Consider the following 11,051-nt stretch of genomic DNA (forward strand, 5'->3'; position numbering starts at 1 on the left):
GGCCTGGGGATAGGACCATTTGAGGTCTGCTCCACTTGCAAAGTACAGCTTCCCAGAGGGACACTGGGGGAGGAATCTGATATTGAAGTCCAGATTCAGTGTTCACTAGTGATGTGACCTTGGGTGAGTTTCCATTATTAAATGAGAATAGTAATAATTCTTACCTTATAGGGCGGGTAATAAACATGCATTTCTGGCTCTGCATAAGTGTTCAATAAGTGAAAGTTATTGTCATAAAACATTATTACTGTTGTATTATTACTGTCATTAGAGCCAGGGCAATGCAGTGGATGACGGCAGGGCATTTGCAGTCAGTCAGACATGTGTTAGAGGCCGTACCATTTAATGACTATGTAACCCTAACCTTACGGTATTACGTAACCCTTTGAAGTCTCAGTTTTCTCACAAAAATTAAATGAAATCTTAAAGGATCTATTGCATGAATGGCCCTTAATACAGTATCTAGCATAAGATAAAATAAAATAAGTAAATAAAATAAAAATCCAATAAATATTAACCACTGTATTTATTGATGATTATAATGATGACAGTGTCTGCTAGGACCACTAAATATTTTTAGACTACACTTAATTGCAATAAGTCCTTTCCATGTAATTCAGTTCCCTTTCCCACCTAAAACTTACTGCTTGCTCAGTTGAATTTAACTTTATTCAGTTTAAGTTGAGTCATTTCCCCATTATACCAGGGAATCTTAGAATTAGAATCTCACTCTCAAGAATTTTATGCACGACTGAAGTCCCAGTGTCTATGTATAAAAGATAAACTACAACCAGAAAACATGTAGAGGAGCATGAGGTGACTTTCGCCCTGCTGTGACCAAAACAATTCAGTGGTCTTGCAGGCTCGTGGAACAGTTAACATCTTATCATTGTACGGGGCTTCTACAGTTAGTAAGCTTTAGGATGCAAGTGACAGAAAATCTAACTCAGCTGCATGGGCTGCAGCCATCAGGCAGGAGCTGTGATGCCTCATCTTGCTAGTGGCCTAGAGGTGGATGGCTTCCAGGCTGACAGAATCTGGTGACTCCATTCCTGTGGCCTGCCCTCCTCCATGTGGCAGCTTTGTCCTCAGGTTGGCAGTGAGGTGGTGGCGGCAGTTCCATGGTTCACATCTGTGTAGGACACTGTCCAGAGGCAATTCCCTTAAAAGCTTTCCTTAAAAGCCGGGAGAATTCTCTCCACAGCCCCAGTAACCTTGTCTTCTTCCTTCATTGGCCTTAAGTGAGTCACGTGCCTTACCCTTAACTAGTCACTGGCAAAGGGTTAGGGTTACCTTGACTGGCATAGACTAACTAGAACCCACCCTGGTGCTGGAGCCCATTGCCCAGGTTGAATAGAGACTGCATGAGGGTGGGGCATGGAAGGATCTGGAAGATTAACCGTAATGCCCACTACAGTTTTTCTTTTTAGCTTGTTGCCGGTGTGCAGGCACTTTCAGCGTGGCTGTAATTGTTGGTCTAATCTCACAAGTGCCCTGTGTCCTAGTGCACAGCTCCAGGGGCCACCAGTCTGAGCTGCACACCTGGTTTTGCCGACATTGTGCATTGTGTGTGTGTATTGAGCATAAAATCCTTCACGTCATGTTATCCCTGGAAATGCAAATTTTGTTCTCAGTGAATTCTTTGGCTTAAAAAACAAGTTAATTATAATATCATTATTAATAATTACGTGGCAAAATATACAGTAAGTGACCGGAAGGAAAAAAGCATAAATGAACAGTGCAGAGAGTGCAGAGATGAAGGTGGGATGAAGGAAAGTGTCAAAGCTCTCAGAGGCCAGATACGCTTGGAAGGCATCAGTTCATCCTTCTGTTTCCGTCAGCGCCTAAGCATCCAGCTCAGAAGCCATGACTTTGCACTTGCTGGCAGGCTTCACTGTCACTTCCCATGTGTCTGACCACAGCTGAGTGGGTGGCCGGACAAAGGCTGGGTTCTGAGACAGGTCTGACATCGGGGGGCCTGACCCCTGGGAGGGGCCAGCACTGGCAGACAGATGGGGCAGAGCTCAGCATCTGGAAGGGACAGCCACCACCACAGGGGCTCACAGCGGGCCAAGATGCAAGGCCTTGAGGGCTGTAGGCCTGTCCTTCTTCCTGGGGCCACACTGTGGAAGCCTTGAACGCAGACTCGGGGCTCTGCGCTTATCTCTCTGGGTGGGTGGTGATTCAGACCGGCTCTCTCAGTGCAAACCATGCTCCCTGCTTAAATCCGCAGAGTGAGGGGCTGCTCCTGGGCTAGTGCCTCTGAGAGCCTGTAACGGAATTGGAATCCTGCTCAGAGAAGAGATGCCGTTTGGCTGCACAAATAGTGCTGACTCCCACCCCAAACTCTGCTGTGGCAGTAACTTACTCCACTTTACAAGACAGCTTCCAGGCAAATCAGCTCAAGTCGCCTTGGTCTCTGTGGGCAGGAGGGATATTATTAGGCGCTAGTTGGAGACCCACAGTGCTCCTGGAATTGACACTTGACAAGTATTTGACGGAAACAAGGGTACTGGAGTTTTTGCAGCACTTTGGATTCAGCTGTCCAAGCCTGATGCTGCAGTGGTTTGGCCACATATCTTTCAGGGAATACGTGTGGTCTCCTGGAAGCCCCCCAGCCCTTCTCTATCCCAGGCTAGACAACTGTGGCATCTCAACTCTGTTTCTGCAAGTCCAAGGGGTTGTGGCATTTGCTTTCTTTCCAGCTGTCATCATAACTGACTCCTTCCAGATCCTATCCAAAGAACAGTATTCTGTCCTTAGATTTCTACTTCCCTTAAAATCTTCAGAAAACGTATGCATTCCTTTTTAGCTTTGTCTGTCTGTTTACGTCTGGGTGCCTTAGGGAAGTAGAAGGAGTGACAGAAGTAACAAACCCTGGAAAAGTAACACATGCTCAAGGAATTTCAAGATACTCCTGTGGAAGTAATTTTTGGTCTACATTCCAAAGTAGTTGTGTTTAAAAAAAAAAAGTAAGAAAAAAAAAAGTGCCTGTACCGGGCCTCACCCCTTGGGTTTCTTTCTGGATTCTTTCTGTGGTACCGTAAAGAATTTTCAGTGCCTTTATCACTCCCCAACACATAGTAGGTGCTCAATAAATGTTTGTTGAATGAATCTATAGGCATTTCTGCACAGGGGTGTATTAAGTCTCCCCTCCCATGTTAAAGCATCTCCCTTCCCTTCTCCAAGTCAGGCAGGTCCTGTAGAGATTGTAAGCAGTTCTTAAAGCAGAACAGTAAAGGCGAATATTCAAGCAGATTGGAAAGTTGCAAGCAAAAGCCCCTTAAACCCACTCCTACCCACTCAAATGTAGTTGTAAGGATCTCTGCAGAAGCCGGATCTTTAAGGGGACTAATTTACCACAATAGCAAAATTATGGTATGGGAAATTGCGGAGTGTCTTTCTTTCTCCCTACGTTCCTTCCCTCCTCTCCCCGCACCCCCGTTCCTTCCTTTTATAAATGTTTATTGAATGCTTACAGCGCTGGGTGCTAGGGATACAGCGGTGGATAAAGTCGTTGTGGCCTCTGCCTTTATGTAGCTTGAAGGCCAGCGTGTGTGTGAGGGGGGTGGTCATTCATCAAAGGACTGTAAAGATAGATGTGTCTGTGCTATTAGCCTGCTGCATAATTGATTAGGACCCACCAACACTCGGCACTGTTGAGGTCTTGTTTTTGGAATCATCAGGATCCTTTGGTGAATTGATTGTCACACCACTTAGGGTTTCTCCTTTTCCTTTTGTGTAAAATATATCTGTTTATCTCTCTCTGTGCACATTACGATGTGGCTAATTTTCAGCAATTGATTAATACTTCATTGGATTGGCCAGTATTCCATGTATTTCACATATTTGTGAGCATTTGCATTTCGATTCGCTTGTGTGGTTATATCACGATGCAAGTAGCAATAGTGTGACGCAGACGATCAATACTGTTTTCTCCTCCCTGTCCTTGGCACTCAGGTAGACAGCATTTCTGCTGTTCTTCGGCTGAGGAGGGCCAGGAGACAGTTCTGGCTAATGCAAGAGGGGAGAAGTGCTATCCATCGCTTCCAGGTCTGGCCTCAAGACCTTTCGCAATGTCCCCCAAGTGCTTTTTCTTTTTCTTTTTCTTTGTCTCCAGGCTGGAGAGAAAAAGTCTAGTGGAGGACTCTGAGGCTCTAGGCTCAGGTGTTAGCTGCCTGTTTTTGTAAATAAAGTTTTATTGAAACAGCCACATTCATTTGCCTATGTCTCATCTATGGCTGCTTTTACACTACAAAGGCAGCAGTGAGTATCCGCAGCTGAAACTCACGACCTGCCAAGCCTAAAATATTTACTTTCCAGCCCTTTAATAAAAAAATGCCATCCTTAGGGGATGACAGAGCCCCTGAATGAAATAAATCTGGGTCCCAGAATGACATCATGGAGCAGAGTCCCTCTTTTTCATCTTCTAGGCCAACTTGCATTATTAGACTATGACATGAGAGAGAAAGAAACCTTTACTGTATTACACCACAGACATTTTGGCGTTGTTACTAGCATTACTTACTCTAATAAAATGTCATTTGCATAATAAAAAATGAGAGCTAACATTTATTGGGCGTTTCTACCACGTACTGTTCTACGTGTTTATATATTCAGTTCCCAAAACAACCTTATGAAGTATCTACTCTTAGTGACGTTTTAAAAATGAGGAAATGAAAGACTATGTCATTTGCCCAGGAATTCATTTGGTCAGAGGGGAGCTGGGATTCATACGCAGGCAGCTTGGTTTCAGCATGCTGACTCCTAGACTCTCTTCTTCGCTCCATATTTACATAATTCCCATCTCCAAGTTCTTTCCCAGGGGCTATCTTATTTGATTCTCACCACAGACTTCTGTAAGACAGGTTATATTATTATCCATGACAATATATTATATAATTATAGAAAATATTTATTATTAACTGTTGTATAATGTAACATAAATTATATAATGATTATTATTATCATTGTTTGGGAGAGGAAACTGACCTAGAAAGCTTGCTTGACTCGCAAATGGCAGAACTATACCCCGAGCCCCGAGCTGCTGACACCAAATCGAGGCTCTTTTGCCTCCTTCAGTGCAGCAGACGTAGCGATCACTCCATGTTTGAAGTCGTGTGTTTTCCTTGGGTCTTGGTTTCCGTTCAAAATGCACCAGCTGTCAAATGCTGTTGGACATTAGCCCATCCTTGAACAGTCACCATAACAACACAGACATATGGAGAGGGATGTGGGAGGGGCAAAAACTGACGCCAGTGGAGGGGAGAATGGAGTTTTGCAGGGAGTGTGGGTGGGTCAAGGAACTCATCTTGGATGTTTTTTGGTCCCTTCACTTCATGATGTAGATTGAAAATGGGTGAAAGGAACACTGTCCTACCTACGGGGCCTTTTAACCTCCTAATTCATTACTTTTTACCAACTCAGCACAACCTCTCAGGACTATAGGCTGCTTTTAGGACACTGTTTCTCAAGACGTGATTCCTGGGGGTGAAGGGGATAGAGTGGTGCTTATTAAAATTGCAGATTCCTGAGCCCACCCAAGACCTATTGCATGAGAATCTCTGGAGGGAGGTCCCAGGAATCTTCTGTTGTAAAACCAGCAATGGAGATGATTCTGAGGTTCACTAAAGCCTGAGAACCACAGCCTTGGGAGGTTACAGCAAATGAACTAACCCAGCTTTTACTCCTCCTTTGTAGTCAGGTAGCAGGCTGACTCAGATAAGAATCCCTAGATGAATATTTATCTCTATACCAGGAATGTTCCTCTCTGAGCAGGTGGGTGAAGAGGAAGAGTAGAGTTATTCCTTGCCTTTTCTTTCACTGGGCAGGAAGCCCATTAATTGTGTCAGTTCTCTTCTGTAGAGCATCATTTTTAGACAAGAACTCAGAACGGTATCTCAATTGTGTAGTATCTTATATTGAAAAGTGTTCTCCTCTTGGGATTGTTCATTTCTTACAGTTGGGATGGGGACCTTTCTGTCCTCTTCCTGCCCAGGGCAGACAAAGGGCACAGGGCTGGGATATGTCAGGTCCAGCTCAGGCACATATGTGTGCCCACCACTCACCTTTTACTGCCTATCAGTCCCATTTCTGTTCACCATCTCCCAACCCATGCTGCTTGGTGGTGTATTCCATGGTGATTTCTTCCTCCTTGCTGAACTCAAAACTTTCAGGGTATAAAGGCAGTACATTCATAAGAACATTGTGACCTTGTTGACTTCCTAGTGTATCCATTTCTCAGAAGGTGGCTGGAAGATGCACATGTTCTGGAAGAATTAGAAAGTGAAGGGTGAGAGTGGGATGGGCATGAACCCAGTGAGAGGAAGATGCATGTCTTCGACATGGCAGACTCACCTGCTGGGCTTGAGAGCCAAGGGGATGCCTGGGCCATTATTACTAAAGCAATCAAAAATAGATGAATAAAATTAAAACTCTTGATAGGATATAAAGGGAAAGATGGTGCAAAGGACATAATGTTCCTTTGTGGAGGAAGATCTCGACTTCGGCTCTGAGGGGAGAGAGGGGAGAAGGTTTCAGAGGCAGGCCGGAGTGTGACTACTGGCTCTAGCATCTTTGGCAGTGCAGGGTACTTGGGGTAGGGGTGGAAAGGAGAGCCCTTACCCTGCTACCCCATGTGGCCTGGCAAGCAAAGGAAGAGTTTTTAATGGAGCTGCTGGATTGCAAATGTGTCACTAAGCCCTCTTCCTCCTCAGGACCCCTATAATTTAAGATCCCGTCCCCTGTGCATTAGCCAAAAAAAAGCAACAAAGAAAAAGAAGAGAGGTAAGTGGAAAGCAACGTTAGGGGAATAAGACAGGTGCCCTCGGGGCTTTCATGAGCTCATTCTTAGGTCAGTATCTCAGAGGAGCGGGACCTGTTTTCCTTCTCCTAGGGACTCGGACTGGGGCCCACAGGACAGCAACTTTGCCCTCAGGAAGCTTCTTACTTGGTGTGTCCACCCTTCATTCTGTTTTGTGGATCTCCATCCTCTCTTTTTGCCTGCTGCTCTGTAGAACCTGCTCCTATGGGCACAGACTGAGTGACAATGATGGTGTCCAAGAGGTGCACTTGAAAGGGCAAAGTTTACAAGTCAAGTTTTATCAGAACACAGTCAAACATTGATTTACACATTGTCTGGTTGCTTTCAGGCTACAACAGCAGAATCTGAGTATTTGCAACAAAGATTGCATAGCCTGCGAAGTCTAAAATATTTACTATCTGGTCCTTTACAAACAAAATTTGCCTGTCCCTCTAGATCTAGAGATTTCTCACTGGCTTTAAGTGCTTAGCCCTGAAGTGACGTGCATACTCCACTCACAACTCACTGGGCAGCACGGTCACTTGACCCTGCTCAACCCTAGGGGGCCGGAAGTGCATCCTATTATGTGCCCAGGAAGGGGATAACCAGACTCTTGGGCCAACAGTACCAATGACCACCACAGCAATCTACTATGTGTTGAACTCAGTACTAGGGGCTGGATATAGAAAGATAAGACAAAATCCCTGATCTCAAGGAACTCAAGGAATGCCAGAATTGGGGGGTTGGGGGAAATCTAAGTATAGAGTAGATTCAAATGTCCTTCCCTGGAAGATGTAGACTCTGTCTTGTCTAAATTGCCTGAGATGAAAGATGTTTTCTCAGCTTGATGATAGCCAGACCTGGGGACTGGCCAGCTTGGCAGGCAGTGGGAGCGACAGATTCCCCTGATGAACATTTATATCAATAATAGAAGGGTTGTTTAACAGGAATTCTTAAAGGAAAGATGAGATAATTTCATGTTTTGATATTTGTAAAATTGATTCAGTTGAAGCGGGAGCGCTGTGGTGCATATTATTGCTGCTGTAATTTTGGCAAAGATGTGATTCAACTTGGCAGAGCGTCTGGGAAGGGGAAATCCAGGAAGGAGGGAGAGGGTGGGCCAGGAAGCGTAGAAAAGGAGCCAGGTCCTGGTGGCCTGGTGGGAGCCGGGAGGGTGGCCCAGGAGCCTCTGCCATAGGGCGACATGAGGAAGAGGAGGCTGCAGGCCGCAGAACCCGAGACTGCTTGGGTTTCTGGCGGTGCTGAAGCTTGCGGAGCGAGTGGGAGCAGCCCGGGAGGGGTGCGTGCGTGTGTGTGGTGGAGGAGAGACATTTAAACATTGTAGGAATGAAGGATAAATTTAAAATCCATCAAGCAGAGTTGAGACAGAATGACAACGTGAGGAACATGAATCACTCTTTCTAGGGACCCACCCAACTGCGTGCAGGGTTGGAAATTATTTTCTCCTTCTCTCCTCCCTACCAAGCTTATCCTGGACCCTTTACCTCCCCTGGCCCTGTCCTCTTGACCCAGCTTGGTGACTGAGTATCTAGCGCCGACCAGCACATTCCCAGGGCCTCCAGCCCAGTATTCCCAAGATGTTTGCTGGTAGGGCTGGGACGACCAGTCCAGGTGCTAGAAATGCGGGAGGAGACAAATAAAGAAGTTATCTCCCACCCTCTCTCCAGGGAGGTCAGAGTCTATTTAATGTTCGCGTCAGGCTTGATCACCTACGCGCCAAGATCATCCTTCCTTTTTTCTTTTCTACCTGCTTCCTTAGTGTGATGAGGAGGGGCCTGGAGAGGCATCTAGGGATTCTGCTTCGTGGGGTAGAAGCAGTGTGATCAATACGGTGGAAAAACTGTGAGCTAAATTTGAAACCTGAGCCCCCTTCCAGCTCTGACTTTTATTGCTAAGTGTGACCCTGGGCAAGACTGTCTACCTCTTTGGACCTCAGTTCCCTCACCTGTAAAATGATAGGGCTCAACCATTAAGATTCCTGCCCATTTTAATATTCTTTGTTTTTGTGACTTGCGATTTGATAGGCAGTCCAGACTGGGGAAGGTGGGGCGGGGTCTGGAGGGCAGCATTCTGGGAAGATGCCTCCCCTGGGGGCCCAGCATAGCCCTCAGTTCGCAGTGGGTGCTCACTAAGCCCTGTACCAGTGATTTGGACGCCAGGGCTCCTCCCAGCGTCTAGAGCAAATGGTACTTCTTGGAGCCGAGGGGGCATGTGTGTGCCACTTGTGTCACTAGGGGCGTGGTTTGGAACATGGATGGGGTGTGGTTTGGAACTAGGGGCGTGGTTTGGAACATGGATGGGAGGAGGCTGGGAATTCAGGTGTTGGGCTCTTGGCTGGGAGGGAGACAGTCGGTAGAGATCTGGAAAAGGTGCTCAGTTCAGGTTCTCTCAAGTCAGGACTGGCCCCCAGACCTCAGACTTGCTATGGGAACTCTTTCTGAATCCTTCAGTTTCCCTAAATCCTCTCTGCGCATGCTCTCCCCTTTGCCTGTAATCCTCTCCCTTTCCTCGCCGGGCAAGCTCTGCGTAAACCCAGACTGAGGGTCCCTTCCTACACAAAGCCTTCAGGAGGGGACTGGGGGGCCCCTCCTATGCGCTCACATAGCAATCAATCCTAGCACATGGCGTTGTGTGGTCAAATTCACGTTCTTCCTCTTTCTCCCACAAGGAGGATGTGGACTACATCCAGCTCATCTTGGCGTGCCCAGCGGCTGGCACGTGGTGAGCCCTCGGTTAATGTTGATTGAATGAGCGCATCTTTCAGCGGCAAATCCGGCCACATCCTCCTTGGCATGGAAGAGGAGAATGAGGCTCAAGGGAGCCCGCCGAGGCACCTGATTCCACACATGCTCCCCAGATCCTGCGCGAATGAGCATAAGGAAAGGAGGAAGGAGCCCATGTACGGGACCCAGTTCTCCCGAACAGCTTGCCTGTGGCAGTCCTGCGGGAGAGGGTGTGAGAGTTAGGGCAGCAGGTGGTGGGTAGGACTTCCCCAGGGGAGCTGGGGAGAGGGTTAGGGGCATTCTTTCACCACAACGGGCCAGGAGAGCCAGGTAGCTGTCGAGATAGGGGCTGAGAAGGACAGCCTTTGGCATTCTCCTCTCCTGATAGCAGCACCCTGAGACATTCATCACAGTTGCATACAGTTATGTCTTCAACGTCTGTCCTCTGCGCTAGACTGAAGTTCATGGGGCACAAATCAAGTCTACGTTGTTTGACTGTAGACACCCAGCACCTGGCGCACAGCCTGGTCCACAGTGCATGCTCCTGAGTTCAACCATCATTTATTGAGTTCCTACTGTGTGCCAGTTTCTGGGCCAGGCTGGAAGCCTTGCCCTGGACGACAAAGTCATTAACCTCTTTCTCTTCTCTATCTCCCTCGTGCCCACCCCTCCCCTCCCCGCCCTCCCACCCCTTATCTCTCGCCCACCTCCCCGCGCAGAGCAATGTTCTGTGATGGTGCCCGACATGCGTGGACTGAGCCCCGGCCGCAGGCTGCTGGAGCCCGCCCTCTGCCCGGCTGCGGGCGGGAGCCCTGAGCCCGGGGCCGAGGGCCGCCGCCGCCACCGCCACGTCCTGGCCCTGCCCGAGGAGGAGGCATGGCGGCCCCAGCAGTGCGCCCTGCTCGAGGCCGAAGCCTCGGACGAGGCGGGCATGCTGCCGGCCTCCCCGCGCGCCTCCGCCGCCGGCTTCGACAACTTCTTCCCGGTGCAGGAGGGCGAGGGCCCAGGCTGGGAGGGCGGCTCCAGCCCCTTCCTCCCGGTGAGCCCCGAGGTGATGAAGCGGCGGCGCGGGGGTCTTATCGAGCAGCGCGACATCATCAAGGCCCACGAGGCGCACAAGATGCAGAGCACCCCGCAGGCGCGGCGCAAGGAGTGGGAGTGAGTACCCGGCGGGCGGGATGGGGGAGCACGGCGTCAGCCCGGCTGGTGGCCAGGGAGGAGCCGAGGGGGCGTGGGGACCGGGTTGGTGGTCCCGCGGGAAGGGATCTATCGCTGCTCCCGCCAAAGAGGGGCTTGACCCTCCGAGGTAGTTCCCTGAGGTCAGACCCGATTGATCTCACCGATCAGCCCTAGGCTGCGTGGAACCTCACTGAAGCTACAGCTGGTTCACTTGGAGCCCGCCCTCCCCATCCCCCCACGAAGTACACCTAGTTTACTGAGAGCCTGGGCAGAAAGCACTGGGTTCTGATTCACACCCTGAGCTTCCCTGAGAAGAGGAGCTCTAT

At 48.7% G+C, this 11,051-nt stretch overlaps 1 long non-coding RNA gene across 1 annotated transcript in view; it reads left to right on the plus strand.

The window, feature by feature from the left end:
- LOC137219768 (uncharacterized) overlaps positions 1–10,322 on the plus strand; it is a 103,548-nt gene extending 93,226 nt beyond the window's left edge. Inside the window, exon 3 of the long non-coding RNA XR_010941235.1 lies at positions 10,266–10,322. This is a non-coding gene — a long non-coding RNA (uncharacterized lncRNA). The remainder of the gene's footprint in view (positions 1–10,265) is intronic.
- The last annotated feature ends 729 nt before the right edge of the window (positions 10,323–11,051 follow it).

Source organism: Pseudorca crassidens, chromosome 2 (genome assembly GCF_039906515.1).
Source record: "Pseudorca crassidens isolate mPseCra1 chromosome 2, mPseCra1.hap1, whole genome shotgun sequence".
NCBI lineage: Eukaryota > Metazoa > Chordata > Mammalia > Artiodactyla > Delphinidae > Pseudorca > Pseudorca crassidens.